Genomic DNA, 18,065 nt, shown 5'->3' on the forward strand with positions numbered 1-18,065 from the left:
GTGACCGTGACCCCTATATTGTGTATGTTGAGGTCACCAAGAATGATACAGTCCAGTAGAAGATATTGTAGTAGCAAGGCTTCTAGCTGATTTGTTAGCAAGGGCAAATTATCCTTAGCTGTGGACCCATGCGGATTGTGGTAAATGTTGATTACCAAAATTGAAAGTGGCCCATTGGTCGAATAAAGGCCTTTCAGAATGCCTGCCAAGAACATATTTGATATGTTTTTTATTTCCATGAATTCTAGATTCAGCGAATCCTTGATGTAAATGGATATCCCACCTGAGGGTCTTCCGAATATATTGGTCTTTGTGGCTGGTTTGCCGTATTCTGCATATCCTCTTATTGAAATCGGTTTTGTCACCCAAGTTTCTTGTATGCAGATTATATCCGCCTCTTCCAGGAATGTCACTACGGCATGTTTTTGGAACAGCTTTGTAATTCCTGCAACATTCCAGGTCATGATGTTCAATCTGCTGGTAATCGGGGTTCGGTTTGTGTGATTCTCTTGGACGATTGTCAACCGGTGCTGAATTTGGTCCTTGTTTTCGGGGGGATGAATGTTAGGAGCGTGGATTTAAAGCTTGCGGCAGCCAGGACCAATATTTGCTCACGGGCCCCCTGATTGAACAAGAGCGTTTACCCAGATTTGTTGTTATTTTAATCGGGGTTTCATTAGTTAGGCCAATGCTCACGCCACCTTTAGTCCCCTGAAGGATAGACCCCGCATGTGGAGCGCGGTCAAGCGGAGCATTCATGCATAAGTTCCTCCTAGTGATCTGTTCCTGGATATCCGTGCCGATCATTGGGTAGCATGTTTTTAAAATTGAGGGGTATTTTAGTGGGGGCTGAGTCTTTATTTTTATGCCCCAGCTTTCCAGTAGCGTACCGTTTCTCTTCAAGGCCTCTGCCATAAGTGCGCTGGTAAAAGTTAGCTCTGTGGTCTCATTTACCTCCTTAGGGTCTGGAGTAAGGAAAGAAACAGTCTCAATATCCGTAGTTTTTATCACTTCCAGCCCAGGGATATTTGCGCAGAGTGTTAAGAGATTGCTGCGGTTGAGAATGTCCCACTTGCCCTGTGAGGCGTATTCAGGATACAGAATTTTTTTCCAGTCCTGGAGAGTTGTGTGGGTTGAATTGTAAGCGGGATGTGCATCTTTCGAGTCTTTGGGCTGCGTGCAGATAAAGGTTGCCTGAGCCGGGCTGGTCAAGCGGACTTGGCCCTGGTTTAATAAGCCTGTTGTCTGCTGTGATGTCGTCTGTAAGGGTGGGCTAGGTGGCCTGTGATTCAAAGCCCAATTCCTGATGAGCTCAAAGTTAGGCTCGAGGATGCCTTGGGGTGCGCTCAAGCTTGTCCCGACGTTATGAGAGGGGTAATGAATTTTTTAGGGTATCGAGACGCATGGGTCATTCCGCTCATTATTAACTTTGAATTTTCGCAGGGCTGATAGCTTTTGGGGCAGAGTTCGCGATCTCTTGGTAGGGCCTGCGTTGCTTCCCCGAAATGTTGACCTTGTGGGTCCAGCGCTTGTTTTTGTTCATTCAATGCCGGGGCTAACTGGGGGACTACAAGATGGTCCACTGTACTCAGGCTAATGGCAGCGTTAGTTATGTGCGAGACTTCTGAAGCTGCCGCGGTTTTTCCTGTAATTTTGGTAGCGACTACCAGACCAGTCACTTTTTGAGTATCGGTGTGACCGGTGGTCGTCTGGTTATGGGGCAGCAGCCATTGCCAGATTGAGCTGTTAATATAAGATTTATTTTTCTGCTTGTTAAGTTTTCTTAGTTTTTTCTTATTTTTTCTGGATAGATTTTGAGTTTCTGGGGAAACCAGTTTGAGGGTGTGGTGAAGTTCTTGGTTATTGTCGCGGATGTGGCTGGGTTTTGTTCCAGTCACGTTGACCATCGCCGGAGGCTCGGTGCCCAAGTTCTTCTCTTCTTCAGGGCAATCTGTACTGCCAATTTGTGAGTTTGTTATATCTTTTGTGTTGGACAGCACGTTGGCGTTTTGCTGTGCAGGTAAGTTATTCTGATACTTACTAACTTCATTCTTGAGATCCTCAATTAATATATTCATTATGTTTGGTGATTTTTCTAAGTTGAGCAATATAGGGCTACAACCGCATGTCTCTGGCTTAGGTATTAAGGTTGTGCTGAACTGGGCTCTGTGTATTAATGAGTTCAGGTGATCCAGTTTAGAGTCTATCCCAGAGATCAGCCCCGCGACTACCTGGAAGATGTTAATTTGAGCGTCAAGCTTATCTGCATGCATTATTGCTGCACTTGCCATTGAGATAAGGGATCAGTGTTAGGTGGTTTGTAATCAATGGGGCTTCTTGTCCTTATCCGCTCCTCTGCTCTCGGGGCTTGGCAGCTGCTCCTCTTTGTCGTGGTCCTGGGCACAGGGTTTTGACAAATTTGCGGCCTGGATTTGTGAGATAACGGGAAGTGTTGGTGTTTTGGCTCCGTTAGCTTCATGAGTCCTGTTGGGTTCATAGGCCATAGTCATTCCATGTGTAATAAGACTCAAATTAGGGTCCTCCCGCTGTTGAGGGGTAAGAATAAATGAGCTTGTGTGAGTAAGTCTGGTTGGCTCCATGTTTGATATCAGGAGTTCGGGCGGTCTTCCCCCTTGGAGCGTAATTCTTTTGGGTGAAAGAGGAATGACTGGCCGCCAAGGAACTGTGGGGCTTGGAATTTTCCCGTTCTCCATTGCCGTGTCCATGGCACCGGGAAGTTTTCCCGAGCGTGGGGTGGATAGAGGGTTCAAGGCCCCACTAAGTTCAGTTGGTGTAGGTGCTTTGGGGCACAAAAAATCTCTTATATCTCTATTTCCGCCTGTCCTGGAAGGTGTTTTTGTAGCCCTGGGGTTAAGTTTATGGGCCATGGCATTGAGTGGGCTGGAGATCTTCCCTAATGGAGCTACTAATGCCGGTGCCGATAATTCTGGTGATTGCAAAAAACACAGTTGATGGACAGAATGTAGAACAATGTCATACATTCACTCCAGTACAAGGATCTGGGCCTAAATCCACCGTTTTTTTGCACTCCACACCACCCTGGGTTAGACATTGGCTATATGCAAATCAGCTCTGACCCTGTGCCTCATGGGAACAGTCCAGTCCGAACTACCAAGCCATGTCTTTCCCAGACCGGAATCAAGCATCCAAGGACCGGTTTCTGGCTATCAGCCTTCATCAGCCTGGATAGCTTGACTCCAGTGGTGTGGAGAGCCTGGGACTCACGTCTGAGCATCCCCAGCCCACTCGGGGTGAAATTGCAAAAAACACAGTTGATGGACAGAATGTAGAACAATGTCATACATTCACCCCAGTACAAGGATCTGGGCCTAAATCCACCGTTTTTTTGCACTCCACACCACCCTGGGTTAGACACTGGCTATATGCAAATCAGCTCTGACCCTGTGCCTCATGGGAACAGTCCAGTCCGAACTACCAAGCCATGTCTTTCCCAGACCGGAATCAAGCATCCAAGGACCGGTTTCTGGCTATCAGCCTTCATCAGCCTGGATAGCTTGACTCCAGTGGTGTGGAGAGCCTGGGACTCACGTCTGAGCATCCCCAGCCCACTCGGGGTGAAATTGCAAAAAACACAGTTGATGGACAGAATGCAGAACAATGTCATACATTCACCCCAGTACAAGGATCTGGGCCTAAATCCACCGTTTTTTTGCACTCCACACCACCCTGGGTTAGACACTGGCTATATGCAAATCAGCTCTGACCCTGTGCCTCATGGGAACAGTCCAGTCCGAACTACCAAGCCATGTCTTTCCCAGACCGGAATCAAGCATCCAAGGACCGGTTTCTGGCTATCAGCCTTCATCAGCCTGGATAGCTTGACTCCAGTGGTGTGGAGAGCCTGGGACTCACGTCTGAGCATCCCCAGCCCACTCGGGGTGAAATTGCAAAAAACACAGTTGATGGACAGAATGTAGAACAATGTCATACATTCACCCCAGTACAAGGATCTGGGCCTAAATCCACCGTTTTTTTGCACTCCACACCACCCTGGGTTAGACACTGGCTATATGCAAATCAGCTCTGACCCTGTGCCTCATGGGATCAGTCCAGTCCGAACTACAAAGCCATGTCTTTCCCAGACCGGAATCAAGCATCCAAGGACCGGTTTCTGGTGATCAGCCTTCATCAGCCTGGATAGCTTGACTCCAGTGGTGTGGAGAGCCTGGGACTCACGTCTGAGCATCCCCAGCCCACTCGGGGTGAAATTGCAAAAAACACAGTTGATGGACAGAATGTAGAACAATGTCATACATTCACCCCAGTACAAGGATCTGGGCCTAAATCCACCGCTTTTTTGCACTCCACTGAAGGCTGATAGCCAGAAACCGGTCCTTGGATGCTTGATTCCGGTCTGGGAAAGACATGGCTTGGTAGTTCGGACTGGACTGTTCCCATGAGGCACAGGGTCAGAGCTGATTTGCATATAGCCAGTGTCTAACCCAGGGTGGTGTGGAGTGCAAAAAAACGATGGATTTAAGCCCAGATCCTTGTACTGGGGTGAATGTATGACATTGTTCTACATTCTGTCCATCAACTGTGTTTTTTGCAATTTTCACCCCGAGTGGGCTGGGTATGCTCAGACGTGAGTCCCAGGCCCTCCACACCACTGGAGTCAAGCTATCCAGGCTGATGAAGGCTGATAGCCAGAAACCAGTCCTTGGATGCTTGATTCCGGTCTGGGAAAGACATGGCTTGGTAGTTCGGACTGGACTGTTCCCATGAGGCACAGGGTCAGAGCTGATTTGCATATAGCCAGTGTCTAACCCAGGGTGGTGTGGAGTGCAAAAAAACGATGGATTTAAGCCCAGATCCTTGTACTGGGGTGAATGTATGACATTGTTCTACATTCTGTCCATCAACTGTGTTTTTTGCGATGATTCTGGTGATATCAGTGTGGCTCCGGTTGCTCCCGTTTGTTCGCCATCCTTGGGCCCTGGCCCTAGATTGAAGCTCCCTCTTCCAGGTGGGTAAAATAACTTTGCCTTTTGTCTCCTTGCTGATTTGTGAGGCCGGGGCTTCTCCTGAAGTTGGATCAAATTTGAATTTCTAGTCCTCATGGTTAAGGATACGCTGGATGTGCCAGTAAAAGGGGGTTAAATTAAAGCTGGAGTTGAAGCGTCCAACGGACTGCAAGGCTGCCTCGAGGGCGGCGGCAGCTGCTGTTACTCAACTATTCAGCACTGTTCAGTCCTTCCTTACGGCCCTGGCAGTCTTGGCAGCGTTCGCAAAGTATGGTGACCGGTGTTGCGGTTTTAGTTCGGCGGCGCTGTAACCAATGCCAGCGCTGTCCGGCGCTGGTGGCACACTGGGGAGCTTGATTGAGTTTGAGCTATTTTTCCCAGTTGTTTGTGTACCTAGTGACTGCTTTCTGCCAAACAGAGGAGTTGTTGTTGTTCTTCTATTTATCCGAAAGGGGCCCGCAGCTCATTGCTTATCAATTGCTGCTCTTCATTGAGCCTCCCGTGTTTGTCAGGCTTTTACCCCCAGGCAAGGGGTCGAGTAGTAGCGTCTGGTTTGATCGCGTAGGACCGGGTGAGGTGACGGCTGACTTTGGGCTTTGGTCTTTAAACTTTGGGCTTCACTCAAGCGCTTATTTTTTCGGCGCTTCTGATTTTGTAAACACAGAGATCTTGGTGCTTAATGTACCGGTGGTGGGTGGTGGTGGGCGGAGATGAGCGGTGGCAGGTAGTGGCAGGTAGTGGAATGAAATAGGGGGGGCAGCGGGCGGCGGGCGAGGGGGGAAGATCTCGGTGGTAGTGGGTGGTCTGGTAGAGTGGCTTACCACAGCTGCCTATGCCCGCACCCGCGCCCGCACTCACCAGCGGCTCTCAGCTCTCTACACCCCTGGAAAGCCGCTCCTCCTTCTCCACACCTCCACTCTTCCCTGCGCCTGCCTCCGGTGGTGCTCCTCCGGTACTCTGGTCTGCACGCTACGCTGCACTCCACGCGGCCCCTGAAGCCAGGCCCGTGCTTCTCGCGTGCGTGCTGCGGTGTGGCCGTGTCCGTTTCGCTGATTGCCTGTTTCCCTCTGTCCCTCTACCCTCTGCTGCTGTAGGGGCAGAGGCAGTGTGCTGGCGGGCCGAGCCGGGGGCCGGGGCAGAGGCTGCAACCGGGAACCGATGCTGGTGCACCGCGGGATTTGTCGGCTTGCGCCCTTCTCGACTTTCTTGCCTTTCTTGGTGATCTCGGCGTTCGTAGCTCTCACGGAGCAGTCCATGCTGCATGGCTCCTCAGCAGCTTCTCCCACCTTGTTCGTCACGAGTCACGGTCGCCTACTCTTCCTATCACCTGGTTGCACTGACGAATAGTATGATTATGTTTTGTCTGTAGGTGCTGCGCGTGCCAGAGATCATGTATGTCCCAGTGTGATAACCAGTCCCACAGAGCCTTTGCTGTCAAAGTCACTGCAACTGCACGGAGGGGCAGGAAGGTACGGTCTAAGTGTGTGTCAAGGACCATGTTGAAGTCTCCACCCAGTAGCCAAGGGAGGCCCATATACCGCTGAAGAACATGATTTAAGGACGCCAGGAAGGCAGGTTGGTCCGTGTTGGGGGCGTAAATGGTGCCTAGCAGTATCTCCAGCCAATTGAGCCTCCCCCTTGCAAGGGAGTACCTTCCCTCCGGGTCTACCTGGGTTTCAGTACATATAAATGGGACGGCCGCCCTCATCCAGATCAAGGTGCCACGCGCGTGCGCTGAGTAAGTCAAACCATGCACCTGCCCTCTCCAGCATCTACGGAGACGATCCAATTCCACTGGGGACATGTGGGTCTCCTGCAGGAGCGCTATCCCTATCTTGTGCCGCTGCATGTAGGCAAAGACAGAGTATCGGCGCGACAAGGTGTGCTTGCCGCGGATGTTCCAGGTCATGATGTTGGTGCACGCCATAGTCTGATTCGTAGTGTACCCATCCTGGGGGTCAGGGGGGGTGCCATGGTGGGCCAGAGGGCGAGCTCTCGGGCGAGGGTTTCTAAGTGCCGCTTCTGAAACATGTGAACCATAACTAACTATGTAACTGTATGGGCGAGTTCCCAGCGGAGCATGCGTCCAAACTAGGTGGTAGATCTACCTCTTAGTGTAACGTGTCCGCAACTCGAATGTATGCGGTGGAGCGTGCAGCCAGCTGTTACATCAGGGCGCTCCCTTACCTCGGGCCCTTAGGACTTCCGTGAGATGTGTAAAAATAACTGAGCAATGAAGTGCACCGAGCTGGCGTGGGTCGCCCGTGAAAGCCCCCCCCATGCGCCAACCACCCAACCTCTCTCAAACTAGGGCGCGGTGGCGCGTCTGCGTTGCGTCATCAGTGCCTGATACTTGGTCCGCGCAAGGCGCTAGAGCTAGCCACAAAAACTTAACAGCGCGCCGCAGCAGGCACATAAAGGATACAGCTAACAGTGTGCTGCATACAGAGGATACATCAGTCTATCACAGTGCCATCGCCGGTCACACTATAAAGTCAGCTGTCTGGGGTGTCACCGCAGGCAGAGTAGTGTCGTCCGACATCACGGTGGAAGGTGAGGACGATCCGCTTGCGCCAATTTCGCTCTGCGGCCAGGAGCCTGGGCCGCCGCCAGCATTCTCCATCTCCAGCGTCGCAACCGCCTCGAGTGCTTCCTGTCGTTCTTGTTGTATTTTCTCTGAGCTGGGCGCAGCTTGTCCCGGGCCCGCGGCCCGCCAGGTCCCCCTCTTCCTCCGCCACCTTCTGGAACGCTGTTTGTGCCAACCACCCTCCTCCGGGCCCACTGGCCGTGCCCCTGACCACTGCCCTGTCTCTTCCAGCCAGTCCCAGACTTCCGACGGTTCCTTGAAAAAGCGAGTGCCCCTTTTGGCGACCACCCGCAGGTGGGATGGGAATAAACAGCGAGTACAGTAGTTCCAGTTCACGCAGCTGTTTCTTCACTGCCAGGTATGAGCCACGTCTCTTCTGGACTGTTGCCGTGTAGTCCGGGAAAAACATCACGTGGCTGTTGCCCACTTTGAGGTTGCTCATCTTCCGGGTCTCACGGAGCACCGTGTCCCGATCTGCCTTATTTTTCTTAGTTGCTTTTTTATTAATGCTCAGTTTTGCCCTTAATTGGCCATGGACTTGCTCTGGTCTCCGCAGACAGCTGCACTATAAACTCTTTCTAACAGTGCTGCACCTATTTCACAAGACGAGCTGGTTTGGCTTTCGTTGTCGTGGCATTGCCCCAGCACCTCCATTTCCCTTTCTTCTCTCCCTCCCCCTCCCTTCCAATCAGTGAGTGGGCTCCAGTGTTTTCGTCAGAGTTGGACAATAGTGGATGCGCACCTTTTTTTTAAAAAGTGCGCCTTGTCTGACTTGCTCCAGCCTCCAACTCCACCCTCCAACTCCACCTTCCAACTCCAAATCCACCATCCTACTCCACCCTCCAACTCCAACTCCACCCTCCAACTCCACCCTCCCCCTCCAACTCCACCTCCACCCTCCAAAATATACGAAATTACATTATAAATGTCAGAGAAAATCTTTTAAAAAAATTAACCTCCACCCTCCAACTACACCTCCACCCTCCAACTCCACCCTCCAACTCCAACTTCACCCTCCAACTCCACCCTCCAACTCCACCCTCCAACTCCACCCTCCAACTGCACCCTCCAACTGCACCCTCCAACTTCACCCTCCAACTGCACCCTCCAACTCCACCTTCCAACTCCAACTCCACCCTCTACCTCCAACTTTACCTCCACCCTCCAACTCCACCCTCCAACTTCACCCTCCAACTTTACCCTCCAACTCCACCCTCCAGCTCCACCCTCCACCTCCACCCTCCAACTCCACCTCCACCCTCCAACTCCACCTCCGCCCTCCAACTCCAACTCTGCCCTCCAACTCCAACTCTGCCCTCCAACCTCCAACTCCAACTCTGCCCTCCAACTCCGCCCTCCAACTCCACCCTCCAACTCCACCCTCCAACCTCCAACTCCAACCTCCAACTCCACCCTCCAACTCCACCCTCCAACTCCAACCTCCAACTCCAACCTCCAAATCCAACTCCACCCTCCAACTCCACCCTCCAACTCCACCCTCCAACTCCACCCTCCAACTCCAACTCCACCCTCCAACTCCAACTCCACCCTCCAACTCCACCCTCCCCCTCCAACTCCACCTCCACCCTCCAAAATATACGAAATTACATTATAAATGTCAGAGAAAATCTTTAAAAAAAATTAACCTCCACCCTCCAACTACACCTCCACCCTCCAACTCCACCCTCCAACTGCACCCTCCAACTGCACCCTCCAACTCCAAATCCACCTCCACCCTCCAACTTCATCCTCCAACTTCATCCTCCAACTTCATCCTCCAACTCCACCCTCCAACTCTGCCCTCCAACTCCACCCTCCAACTCCACCCTCCAACTCCACCCTCCAACTCCACCCTCCAACTCCACCCTCCAATTCCAACTCCAACTCCACCCTCCAACTCCACCCTCCCCCTCCACCCTCCAAAATATACGAAATTACATTATAAATGTCAGAGAAAATCTTTTTAAAAAATTCACCTCCACCCTCCAACTCCACCTCCACCCTCCAACTCCACCCTCCAATTCCCACTCCACCCTCCAACTCCACCCTCCAACTCCACCCTCCAACTCCACCCTCCAACTCCACCCTCCAACTGCACCCTCCAACTGCACCCTCCAACTCCACCCTCCAACTCCACCCTCCAACTTCACCCTCCAACTTCACCCTCCAACTTCACCCTCCAACTTTACCCTCCAACTTTACCCTCCAACTTTACCCTCCAACTCCACACTCCAACTCCACCCTCCAACTCCACCCTCCAACTCCACCCTCCAACTCCACCCTCCAACTCCACCCTCCAACTCCAACTCCACTCTCCAACTCCACCCTCCAACTCCAACTCCACCCTCCAACTCCACCCTCCAACTCCAACTCCACCCTCCAACTCCACCCTCCAACTCCAACTCCACCCTCCAACTCCACCCTCCAACTCCACCCTCCAACTCCACCCTCCAACTCTACCCTCCAACTCCACCCTCCAACTCTACCCTCCAACTCCACCCTCCAACTCTACCCTCCAACTCCAGCTCCACCCTCCACCTCCAACTCCACCCTCCACCTCCAACTCCACCCTCCACCTCCAACTCCAACTCCACCCTCCAACTCCCCCCTCCAACTCCCCCCTTCAACTCCACCCTTCAACTCCACCCTTCAACTCCACCCTCCAACTCCACCCTCCAACTCCACCCTCCAACTCCACCCTCCAACTCCATCTCCACCCTCCAACTCCACACTCCAACTCCACCCTCCAACTCCACCCTCCATCACTCGGGGACACCACCACATCACTCGGGGACACCACCACATCACTCAGCCGAACCACATCATCACTCAGCACCACAACAGCACTGTTCTTGCTTGCTACCAACAAGCATTGCCATAGCCGATAGGACTCGCATTAGGGAAGTGTAAGCTATTGGCTTTGGCTATTGGCTCCAACTCCAACTCTGCCCTCCAACTCCACCCTCCAACTCCACCCTCCAACTCCACCCTCCAACTCCACCCTCCAACTCCACCCTCCCCCTCCAACTCCACCTCCACCCTCCAAAATATACGAAATTATATTATAAATGTCAGAGAAAATCTTTTTAAAAAATTCACCTCCAACTCCACCTCCACCCTCCAACTCCACCCTCCAATTCCCACTCCACCCTCCCACTCCACCCTCCCACTCCACCCTCCAACTCCACCCTCCCACTCCACCCTCCAACTCCACCCTCCAACTCCACCCTTCAACTCCACCCTCCAACTCCACCCTCCAACTCCAACTCCACTCTCCAACTCCACCCTCCAACTCCAACTCCACCCTCCAACTCCACCCTCCAACTCCAACTCCACCCTCCAACTCCAACTCCACCCTCCAACTCCACCCTCCAACTCCACCCTCCAACTCCAACTCCACCCTCCAACTCCACCCTCCAACTCCACCCTCCAACTCCACCCTCCAACTCCACCCTCCAACTCCACCCTCCAACTCTACCCTCCAACTTCACCCTCCAACTTCACCCTCCAACTTTACCCTCCAACTCCACCCTCCAACTCCACCCTCCAACTCCACCCTCCAACTCCACCCTCCAACTCCACCCTCCAACTCCACCCTCCAACTCCACCCTCCAACTCCACCCTCCAACTCCAACTCCACCCTCCAACTCCACCCTCCAACTCCAACTCCACTCTCCAACTCCAACTCCACCCTCCAACTCCACTCTCCAACTCCACCCTCCAACTCCAACCTCCAACTCCACCCTCCAACTCCAACTCCACCCTCCAACTCCACCCTCCAACTCTACCCTCCAACTCCAACTCTACCCTCCAACTCCAGCTCCACCCTCCAACTCCAACTCCACCCTCCAACTCCACCCTCCAACTCCACCCTCCAACTCCACCCTCCAACTCCACCCTCCAACTCCATCTCTACCCTCCAACTCCACACTCCAACTCCACCCTCCAACTCCACCCTCCATCACTCGGGGACACCACCACATCACTCGGGGACACCACCACATCACTCAGCCGAACCACATCATCACTCAGCACCACAACAGCACTGTTCTTGCTTGCTACCAACAAGCATTGCCATAGCCGATAGGACTCGCATTAGGGAAGTGTAAGCTATTGGCTTTGTGAATAACGATGCTATTAATGTATATATTTTCAAAGCCATCACATATTAAAAAAATGTGTCATTTACAATACCAATATCTCACACTTTCCTAATGCGAGACCTATTGCATTGCAAATGCTTGTATTCTGAAGGGTCACTTTACCTGTCCCCTTGTCCTGAAGAAGATCAGCATGGCTGAGGTATTAAAGTCCCTGGGTTGCTGATAAGCCGGATCGAAACGTCAACGCTAGCCCCTACCACACCTGAACCAATTTCCTATTACCCCTGTTTACAGCTTTAAGGAAACTTTCCTTACAACTTTAGAAAATATAATTCAAATGAATCATTTGCATGTGGCCAGGTTACATCTAACTGTCTATTGGATATCAGTTTTGTAAATATATGCCCTTTACTTTTCTACACACTTTGAGCTCTCTTGACTCCTATATATACACACTTGAGCACTCTTTCTTACACGTTCCCTAGAACATTCTCCTACCTTCTTGACCCTCTAATGATTGTTCCTTCAAATGACTAAATAAATATATTGTAATAATACTTGGTGCTTTTTCTGCACATCTGTTTGTTTGAATTTTTTTCACGATTTACAGATGTTTGTGAGCTAATTAATGTAAGCTCAAATAAGTTGATCATTCTGTTAATTTAACTCTTCCTTGAATAATTGGTCTAGGACCATTGTTTCTTTATAATGAGCTGACCCATTGGCAGCAAGAAGGGAGGACCCTCCAGGGAAGACTTTTGTGCAAAGCAGAGGAAGTGCCCTTCTCTTAAGGGTTTGCTGCAACAGGCCACAAACGGGCAGAGGGTGATCAGTCTGGATCACATTGGATCTACTGGGGGAACGACCTCCTGTATAGCGAGCCTAAGGTTGCTGAGCCTGGGTCAGCCTGTGTGCTGGTGGTACCCCAGTGCTTCAGAGCCTTCCTACTGGGGTTGGCTCATGATGTGCCTTTAGCTGGACATCTGGGGCAGGATAAGCCCTCTGAAAGGCTTATCACCCACTTTTATTGGCCCCAGACGCGACAAGTTCAGACACTCCTTGTTGGACATGTCACGCTTGCCAGGCAAGTGGGAAAAGTGGAAGGAAGCAAAAGGCTCCTCTCCAACCTTTCCCTGTAGTCAGTACCCCCTTTAAAGGGGTGGACATTGACATTGTGGGGCCACTGGACCCCAAGACAGCCATGGGCAACAGGTTTATTCTGGTCTTGGTGGACCAGTCTACCCGGTACCCCGAAGCCACCCCTATCCAGACAGTGATGGCGGTCGTGATGGGATGTGCACTGATGGGGATTTTCTCCCTTTTGGGGTTCCCCAGAGAGGTGGTGTCAGACCATGGTACCAACTTCATATATAATTATATGAAGTCCCTGTGGCAGGAGTGCGGTGTTACGTACAAGTTTACCACTCCTTACCACCCCCAAGGTAATGGGCTGGTTGAGAGATTCAACCGGACCCTTAATGGCATGATTATGGGTCTTGAGGAACCTATGAGGCACAAGTGCGACATCCTCTTGCTATGCCTTCTTTTTGCTTACCGTGATGTGCCACAGAAGACCCTAGGGTTCAGTCCCTTTGAACTGCTGCATGGACACCCGGTAAGAGGACCTGTGAGTCTGGTCAAGGAAGGCTGGGAGCAATCTCCCAGGAAACCTCCCCAGGATGTATACAGTTACATGCTGGCCTTCAGGAACCAGAGTCGGCGATTCAGACAACTCGCTCAGGCGAACCTGGAAGCCAGCTAGGAGAAAATGAAGCGGTGGTACGATCATATTGCCACTCTGATTGAGCTTCAACCTGGACAGAAAGTTTGGGTCATGGCCCCTGTTCAGGCTTGTGCGCTCCAGGACAGGTGGAACGGACCATTTGAGGGGGTGGAGCGCAAGAGTGATGTCACCTATTTGGTGAACTTGCGGTCTCCTAGGAACCCTTTCCGGGTCTTGTATTTAACCGCCTGATGCCCCACTTAGAAAGGTCCGAAGTGGGCATGCTCTTAGCGACAGATGATGGAATAGAAGAGGAGACTGAGCCTCTTCCTGGCCTCCTGTCTGCAACAGAGCAAGATGGGTCAATTGATGGTGTCAACCTCTCTACCACACTGACCCCTGAACAGCAGCAAGATTGTCGCCACCTGTTGGGACAATTCCTTGATTTGTTTTCCCTGGTTCTTCGTGTCACTGAGTGGTGCGTCCATGATGTGGACACTGGGGACAGTCCTCCTGTGAAGTACAAGGCTTACAGAGTGATTGACAGGGTCAGAGCTTACATCAAGGAGGAGGTCTCCAAGATGTTTGCCTTAAGGGTGATTGAGTCCTCTAACAGTCCTTGGGCGAGCCCAGTGGTTTTGGTCCCAAAGGCTGCCGCGCCTGGTGCCACACCTAAACTCCGGTTCTGTGTGGACTACCGAGGATTAAATTCAGTCACCAAGACTGGCGCGTACGGCATCCCCAGGGCTGATGAGCTCATTGATCGGTTAGGGGCAACACTGTACCTCAGCGCGTTTGATTTGACGTCTGGGTATTGGCAGATTGCCTTGACTGATGGGGCCAAAGAGAGGTCAGCATTCTCCACACCAAATAGGCACTACCAATTCTGGGTTATGCCCTTTGGGATGAAGAATGCCCCTGCCACCTTTCAGAGGCTGGTCAACCAGGTGTTGGCTGGACTGGAGGATTTCAGTGCCGCCTACCTGGATGACATTGCAGTGTTCAGCACTAGTTGGGAAGAACATCTGCGCCACCTCCGGGAAGTGTTGATGGCACTGCGAACGGCAGTTCTCATGATCAAGGCAAGTAAGTGCCAGATCGGGCAGGGTTCCATGGTGTACTTGGGGCACCAGGTAGGGGGCCGCCAGGTGGCGCCCCTACAACCCAAGAATGATACCATCCTGGCATGGGAACCCCCTAAGAATCAGACGCAGGAGAGAGCCTTTTTAGGACTCATGGGGTACTACAGGAGGTTTGTCAAGGGATATGGCAACATTGTTGCACCCTTGACTGAGCTGACTTCCAGGAAGCAGCCCAAGAAAGTGAACTGACACCTGTCAGAAGGCTTTTGATGCCCTGAAGACTGCCATGTGCACATGCTTCAGGCGTCCAACTTGTCAAATGAATTCAGATGCTTCAGAGCATGGTGTGGGACCTGTTCTTTCACAGAATAATGAGGAGGCCTAGACCAACCTGTAGCCTTTATCAGTAGGAGGTTACTTCCACGGGAACAGAGGTAGAGTGCAATTGAGCGTGAGGCATTTGCTGTGGTATGGGCACTGAAGAAGTTGAGACCATACCTGTTTGGGACTTACATCCGGGTTCAGACACAACACAGGCCCCTCAGTTGGTTAATGCAGATGAGGGGTGAGAACCCAAAGTTGTTGAGGTGGTCCATTTCCCTACAGGGGATGTACTTTACAGTGGAACACAGCCCTGGTGCAGAACAGAACACGCCAATGCTGATGGTCAGTCCAGATTTTTCCGCCTTGGTGAAGAGAACTCCCAAGGGGCGAGGGTAGTTCGCCCCACATTTCAGCTGGAGGGGACATGTGTAAACCTGGTATCATTAGCGTGAATCTCCCTTCCATTTTTACTGATTGCCTCCTCGGTTTTTTATATGTTTTGCTGGTTTAGATGCTTTGGGCACTGTGCCACTGCTATTTAGTGCCACAGTGCAAGTGCTCCCTGTGTTAAATTGATGTATTGATTAGCGACTTCATGATTGGGTTATTTGATTTACTTGTCAGACCCTAGTACAGTGCAGCATGCGTGCCCAGAGCTTGTAAAGCAAATGCTGCTGGTGGGCTTGCAGCACTGGTTGTGCCACCCACAGAAGCAGCTTGTAAAGTGAACCTATGAGCAGTGTAGTACTGCCATGTCGACTTGGTAAGTGCAACCCCTTGCCAGTCCCTAAACCTTCCCTTTTCTACATATCAGACACCCCTAAGGTAGGCCCAATGGCAGGGTGCATTGTAAGTATAAGGTAGGACATAGCCTGGTGTGTATGGCATGTCCTAATAGTGAATTACAGACATTTTTGTTTTTCACTATTGCAAGGCTACCTGTCCCCATGGGCCAGAATGGGCAGTTTGATTATACCATCTTTTAATCCTAACTGACACAGGGAACATGGTAGAAATTTGAGTTTAGTATGCCTGAACTCTTTTAGAAAGTAGGTATTTTCTTACCTAACCATCCAGCCTGCCTCTGCTAGCTTGTGTATTGTGTGTCTGGTATTGTGAGTGACAGGGGCTGGGGGATTCCAGTAGACAGGGTGAGTCAGCACAGGGCTGAATGGATCCATCTGCATGTAAATTGGTGGGAGGAGTAGCACCTGGGCCTGAATAGGACTGTGCCTGCCTTCCACAATGCTGGCTCCACCTCCTGTTGTGTGTCTGATGACCCTGGCCCACCCTGCCAAAGGAAAGAAGGAGTCATGTAAACAAAGTGCTCCAGGACTGCACAGAACTGGTTTGGACTAGGTACAGGACCGTCTGCCTTCAGAGGACAAAAGGATTTTACAGTATAAATATGGGGACCCAGACCCCAAGAATTTAGATCACTTCTGGAACAACAAGACAAACCTCTGCCAAGGAGAAGAACCAAGTAAGCAGTAGGAGTTGGACTGCCCCCCTGCCATTGTGCTGTGTTACTGGGTTGGCCTACAGTGGTGTCTTCAGTGCCAAGGAGAGGAGAAGGAACTTTTAAAGAACTTTCATCATCTAGCAGAATATTACTTCAAGGGCTTGAACTTGTGCTTGCCTCCTGCTGAAGTCTTGGGGACAAAAGACTTCACCACCAGCTCCACGCTGAATTTCCTTGCTGGGAATTCTGTCTGCAGAAGCCTGCGTGTCGCTAGGAGGCAGAAGCGCGACTGAACGAGAAGAAGAGTGTCGCAGTCACAGCTGTTTCCGCTGCATCACCAGAGAAGCTTGCCTTAGTTAAAGCTGTTACCCGACGCACAACCGGAGAAGCGTGTTGCAGGGCCTGTCATGGCTCTAAAGTTACAGAGGTCGCCGCACGGCCGCTGAGCGTGCATGCATTGTCTTCACGTCAGGGCATCAAGGGCACCATCTTATTGCATCGCACCGGATTGTTCCATCGCATCCGGAACGCAGTACGAGAATCAACGCATCACCTCTTCTCCGGTAAGGACCAAGACGCATTCCCTACTCTGTGCAAGCATTGAGGCGCGACACATCGTCTCCCCCGTAGCAAGGAACCAACGCATCTCCATCCCTGCGAACCTTTTGTTTGTTTTGCGTTACGCATCCAGATACTTTTGTGAGAACTGTGTCGCATTTATCATCAACTTAAACTAAGTGACTTCTACCATCTTTAAGTTTATTTTGAGTACAGTATTGTGGATTTATGTCATTTGTGGTCTTGTGTTAAGCCAATATAAAGAATTCTTATTTTTATAACACCTGTGTGGTGCCCATCTGTAGTGTTTTCACAGTATTACTGTATGTGTTCACAAATGCTTAACACACTGCCTCTGAGACAAGCCTGTCTGCTCGTGCCAAGCTATCAAGGGTGTGAGCAGGGGTTATCCAGTAGTGTAATCCCCTTTCCCTGACTTAGAAACAAGAGTCCCAATTTGGTCAAAGGTGTCTAACTCTGCCAACTAGAGACCCCCCAGTTCTAACATGTGTGTGTGTGTGTGTGTGTGTGTGTGTGTGTATGTATGTGTGTATATATATGTGTGGGTATGTATATATATATATATATATATATATATATGTGTGTGTGTGTTATGTGTGTGTGTATATATGTATGTATATATATATATATATATATATATATATATATATATATGTGTGTGTGTGTGTATATCTATATATGTGTGTGTGTATATCTATATATGAATGTGTGTGTATATATATATATATATGTGTGTGTGTGTGTGTATATATATATGTATGTGTATATTTGTGTGTATATTTGTGTGTATATATGTGTGTATATGTGTGTATATATATGTGTATATTCACTGAAAAAACCATAGGTTATAGACCATATATAGTTAGGAATTAGCATTTAAAAAACCTTATTTTACTCACACAAAACCATTGAAATTCCATATATAGTTAGTTGCACTAACTATATATCGCGCACCCGCAATCCACTGCTGATGATGTCACATATTACATCATTCATGACATGGTCAGTGACATCACTGATGACATCTCAAATGACATCACTGATGACATCACTGATGACATCTCAAATGACATCACTGATGACATCATCTAGTGTCTGTGTGTTTTTGTAAAGTTTAAATATGTTTTACATATTGAAGAATGAGTGGATGTATGGAAGACTGAGTGTGTGTGTGGCTGGCTGGGAGGTGTGTGACTCTG

Source organism: Lissotriton helveticus, chromosome 2_1 (genome assembly GCF_964261635.1).
Source record: "Lissotriton helveticus chromosome 2_1, aLisHel1.1, whole genome shotgun sequence".
Classification (NCBI taxonomy): Eukaryota; Metazoa; Chordata; class Amphibia; order Caudata; family Salamandridae; genus Lissotriton; species Lissotriton helveticus.